This window comes from Gossypium arboreum, chromosome 13, assembly GCF_025698485.1.
Source record: "Gossypium arboreum isolate Shixiya-1 chromosome 13, ASM2569848v2, whole genome shotgun sequence".
NCBI classification, from domain to species: Eukaryota; Viridiplantae; Streptophyta; class Magnoliopsida; order Malvales; family Malvaceae; genus Gossypium; species Gossypium arboreum.
The window spans coordinates 94109832-94115681 of record NC_069082.1 but is presented as its reverse complement, the minus strand read 5'-3'; the positions used below and the strand labels follow the sequence as shown (position 1 = coordinate 94115681).

At 37.2% G+C, this 5850-nt stretch overlaps 1 non-coding gene across 1 annotated transcript; it reads left to right on the top strand.

The window, feature by feature from the left end:
• Nucleotides 1–2608: 2608 nt before the first annotated feature.
• On the top strand, nucleotides 2609–2715 carry LOC128287419 (small nucleolar RNA R71). Its single transcript, XR_008278119.1, has one exon. It is a non-coding gene; the product is annotated as a small nucleolar RNA R71 (small nucleolar RNA).
• Nucleotides 2716–5850: the final 3135 nt, after the last annotated feature.

Here is a 5850-nt window from a genome sequence, read left to right as displayed (position 1 = left end):
CTCCAAGACTAAAGATCTCTCTCAGAATTCCTTTAGGGGTTTTAGAGTTTTCTTTATGTTTTGTTATTTTCATACTTTTTAGATGTACTCTTATTTTATTATGAACTAAACCCCTTAGATACCTAAGGGGGATAAAACCTATGATGGATCTTGTTATTATTATCTGAACTGTATGATAAATACTTGATTTGTTCTTAATTATGTGTTCTTAATGCTTGAGTTAATATTCCGGGTATTAATTCATGATTTGATGTGCTTTTACAGAGGAGGAATAGACCTTGCCTAAGAGTAGATTTGGCATAATTAAGCGGAGTTGATCGAATGTCTAGAAATAAGGTTACGAGATTTTTCTGGATTAGGGTGAAACCTAATAAGGGGATCCATAGATCGAGTTAATGTAACCCTAGAGTGTTAATTAGAGAAAATTCTCGGTTATTCAATATAGGGATTAGATGTTATTAGTCTTGAATAGGAATAATACCTTAACTTAGGGATCTCTACGGAATAAGTCAAGTGAATAAATCGTCCGGTTCAGAGTCAGATAACAAGTGAAATCTAGGTGGATTCCTCCTTGGGTGTCGTCTTTATCAATTGCTTTTCTTCAAGTCCTTTTCCAAATTTTCTCTTTGCTTTAACTAAATTAGTTAATTAGTTTAAAGAATTAGTTTAATAAACAAACCCTTTTATTCTTAGGCTAGATAATAAAAAAGATAGTTATTACTAGTACTTTTGGTTCCCTTGGGTACGATATTCCGGTCTTGCCATTACTATACTATTGTCCGATAGGTGTGATTGCCTTTTCATAATGATAATAGTTAGTCTAGGTTTGATCTTCATTATAAATATTTATTACTTGTTACGAATCACGGATCAATTACACACCTTAAACAAAGATGCGCGAGTAGCTCGCGAGCCAAATGCCTGCATTCAATCAAAATACTCCATTAACCAATGAAAATAAGATTAACATCACCTTCATAAACATATCGTAAAAATTTCCACTAATACTTGCCTTGTCAGACTAATGAAGTTTCTACCCTTAAACTGATACACGTAACGGATTACGAACTGCTTTAGAGAAATACCTGCGTTCCTGACGAACTTATTAACCGTAATCATATTGCTCGCACACATGATTTGAGCCAAATGTAAATCACTAACTGGCAACTCAGAGTCCAAAATAGGAGAAAGGAACAATCGGCCTACACCCCCACTAGTGCCGAAAGTACACAAAATGATGGTGACACAGTGAAACAATAGCAGCCCTAACAGTAATCGGCAGAAAAAGAAGTTGTTAGATGAAGTACAATTACAACAGAGAGAGGGAGATAAAGGAAAAATATCATTTATTCAAATCGAGAGTCAGACTTACCAAAATGCAAGACCGAAGAATAACTATAACTACAGAAACGACAAATAGCAATGAAGGGAAACGTCAGCACAGAGAGGATAAGAATAGCAGTAATATTAGGCCAAGCCTTAAAAAAAAGAGGAGAAATAGTTGAGAGTGAGCAGAGAAAGAACGAGAAGAGTAGTAAAAAAGATGCAATTAGTCAATAAGAAACTGATTGGAAAAGGAGAAAGAGAATCGGTCAACAGAATGAATGGATTAGAGAGGGAGAAAGAAAAGTATTCAGCCAAAAAATGTATCGAGGGGGAAATCGTTTGTCAAAAAGTAGAGGAAGCAGAACAAAATTGAAATAGTCTAAAATGAAAATACCCCAATGATCCCCTAGCAGTATTCGGTTAGCGCTCGTCAAAATAAACAAAAGTGAGGAGAAAATAAACAACTAGAGTGTATAGCAAATGAATCTAAAGCTCTCTGCAAAGTCGAGTTCTCCCTCAAACTAAAATCACTGGGTGCCTACAATCCTAATTCAACACCAACTCCTCCTCTACTTCAAATCCTCTTGATTTGTTCCTAAAATCTCTCCTCATATCTCTCCTCAACTCCCTCCTATAATCCCTCCTTGACCAATTCAAACTCCACTCCCTCAGCAGTGTTTCGGTCAAACACAACCTCCTCCTATGGCCATCAGTAAAAATAATCTCCATTTGCACAAGCATGGATTCGAACCTTAGACCACAAGTACACTCCACACGCCACTATCCACTAGACCAGCAGGCCCATTCTGTCATGTTTTAACAATTTTTACTTATAACCCTACTGATCAAATATACGGGTTTTATCCTTAAAAAGAAAGGTTTTTGCATAAGCCAAGGCTTGAACCCAAGACCTCTCAGACACTTCCCAGAATACTCATAATACTTAACCACTGAAGTAGAAACACAGTTGTGTCACTTTCTTACACAACTAACCATTTATGTACATCCTCCAAACTGCTCCCATGCTCAAGGACCTAATACTTCTAGGCCCAAATTCGGGGCATTATAGAGGGCGCCAACTTCATGAACTCTGGATACACGTCTTCTTAAAGCTGTTCGATTTGTTGGCCATTGATAGTTATTACTCTCAGTCCTCTCAATGATCTCATAAGCCTCATGATAAGACTTAGACAAAATTTTACCATTCGTAGAAGCATCTACCATCAAGCTTGTATGTGCATTGAGACTATTATAGAATGTTTCCAACTGGATACAATAAGGAATCTCATGATGAGAACACTTACGAAGTAACTCCTTGAATCACTCCCAAGCCTCATAAAAAGACTCGTTATCCAATTGTTGGAAAGTTGTGATCTTGTTCCTCAATATAGCGTTTTTGCTAAGCGGGAAATACTTAAACAAAAATCTCTCTGCTAATTCTTGCCATATAGATATGGAACTTGGTGGCAATGAATCGAGCCATGCTCGTGCTTGATCTCGCAACGAGTACGAAAATAACTTCAACCTCAGTGCGTCTTCAGTCACACCGGCTATCTTGAATGAATCACTCACCTCCATAAACAATCGAAGGTGGAGATGTGAATCTTTCGTTGTAACTCCTCCAAAACCCTTAATATTTATTTTTATATATTTGTGACAAAAATATCTGTCTGCTTCAATGGTTAAGTATTCTGGGAGTGTTTGAGAAGTCTTGGGTTCAATCCTTAGCTTGGGCAAACTTTTTGTTTTTAATAGAATAACCCTTATCTCTGGTCAATAGGCTTATAAATAAATATAGGTAAAACATGACAGAATGTGCCTACTAGTTTGGTGGTTCAAAGGAGTGTTAATGAGCAAGAGGTTTGAAGTTCGAGTAGTAGAGCAAGCAAGGAATTTATTTTTACTGTTGGCTATAGGAGAGTTGTAGTTTGACTGAAACTTGAGTGCTTGAGGACTGTGGGGAGTTGTGGCCGAATTTTAAGAGGTTGTTGGAGGGAATTTTGGTTATTAAGGGATATGGATAAGTCAGGATTTGGAGGAGTGATTTTAGGAGTGATTTTGGGGAGAATGGATGGGAGTGTTTAGGTAGAACCGAAATTGGTTGGAGGATTGCGACTAACCTTTGGTTGTTTTTCAAATTTTTACTGATAGTTTAGTTTTTTCTCTCTTCCTGTTTCTATTGCTTTTGTGGTAGGTCAAGTTTTCTCAACCTGTAGCTATTGTTGAAATTGGTGAGCTGAGTGTTCTTCTTCTTCTTCTTCTTAGCCTCCTTTCTCAAGCCGAAAGGTTATTGTTTCCTTTCCCAAAACACGATTGCTTCTAGTCTCTCTTCCCCTCTCTATCTTTGTGTGCCATTGTGATTTTTATTTGGTTTTTTCCCACTGTGCTGTCGAATTTTTGGGTTCTTAGTTCTTTTTCCCCACATTCGTTCTCCTCTTTCTTATATTTTTCTTTTGACTCAATACTGAGTTTTGCGACTCGAGGTAAGTTAATTTCGGGTAATCTATAGCTTTATTTTGATCAAGTTTTAAGGGAAGGTTGGTTTCGATATTTCTTTCCAATTGACTCATCTCCTTTGCGCGATTCTGCGCTTTCGGTAAATTTGATACTTGTTGTGGTTCAAACTGTTCTTGTGAGTAACTGTTAATAGGAGTTTCGGCTTAATGTAGGTAACAACCGAAAAGCTAGTGGTTATTTTTTCTACGGTGTGAAGGCATGAAGCCTCGGTTGCTCAATGAAGGTTAGTTGTTGTCGACTAAGGGGATAAGTGTTTGGCTAGAGTTCTTTTTAATTTGATTAGTAGGTGATTAACCGAATGTTGTGGTTGAATGTAGGTTTGGAGTGCTCGTGGGCTATTTGCGTACTTTCGCAAACAAGGTGTGTGTAAACACTACCCTTAATCGTAAATCGGCAAAAAATCGAAAAGTGCAAATAGTCGAAACAACACGCACGTGCAGCTACCGTATGGTAGCCCATGGGACTAAACATGGGTATATGATCGACGAGGTCGACCATGTGTGAATTCATGGGCTGGGCTGTATTGGGCTGAATTGTGCCTTGTGGGCCCACAACGGCCTATAATTTGGGCCGTAGGCCCATTTCACTGTTTAACTACTAAGGTTGCACAGGTTGCCCGAGACGACTGTGGACCTACTGTTGGGTCGGTAAGCTTACCTAGACCCTTAATTGACTGAATGACTATTATGCCCCTATGTGATGTATATATATATATATGTTCATGTATGACTATATTTTAGCATGCTATTTTTAACTGCATTGAGTAGATGTATAATATTATGATATGACATGACATGTTGTATGGTACATTGTATGGGGATGGGTTTTAATATAATTGGAGGAAGTGTACTATACTGGCAGCTCTGTTGCAAATACTGTTTAGTGTCGCAACCGGTATTACCTAAAGTGTAGGGATTGGTGGGTTGATTATATCCCCACTTGTAGTGTAGGGTTGGACGGAGATGGAGTGTAGAGGTTGGTTGGATAGGATTTTCCTGATTGCATATCTGTACCATTACTATCATTGAGATGGGCTTAGGCCGAAACTGATATTGATATTGTAATGGGTTAAGGCCCTAACTAAAACTGAACCTTTACTGAAATGAGCTTTGGCCCAAATTGTAATTGCTTTCTGTCTGGTTGTTTTGTATGGGATTACAAACTGAGTTTTCATAAACTCACCCCTATGTGTTATCTGTATAGGTAATCCCCAGACATAGACGGATCGATGCTGCGAGGGACTCAAAGGTGACCACACAACTGCATAAATTTTCATATTTAGTTTTGATTATAAGTAATTTTATTTGGGGTATTTTTACTGTAATAAGGCCTTTGTGGATTTTTACTTTAATTTGGGATTTTTATTTGTTTTGGTTAATAACTGCTAGTAGTAGGAAAAAGACACGGGTTTTCAAAAAGATAAATATGTTATCAAAGATACCACGAATACGCAACCCATTTTAAGAGCTTCCGCAAAAAGTGACATTTTAAAAATTTATAACGTTTTAAAGTGAATAACTTTTTGACAATGACTCGTATTTTCAAAATGAACGACACGTCTTAGAATCATCATTAAGATCACACAAAGAGGCTAAATAGAAAAAGGGTTTTCATTGATGTCACACTTTACAAAAAACACTTCAATATGACATCGCCAAATTCGGCCATAACGTCTAGGCCAGGTTTAGGGTGTTACATTTAGCGGTATCAAAGCTAGATTGCAAAACTAGATTGTGGATTTGGGTTTCTTTTAAAACTTGGAATTTTTGAAATAACTGTTTCAAATGATTTGGAGTATTTTGAAATGTTTTACTGAATGTGTGGTACACCGAGTCTCCTACGTCGATTCTGTAAGTTTTCTAAAACTGTTGTTTGTTTAAACTGAAATACTGAGACTACTTTAGGTAATTAACTGTACTGAAACACTCTAGTTAGGGTAAACTAAAAACTGTAGTAAGACTGCGATCTACGAAAACAAACCCTGAATTATTGATATTATTTTTCATA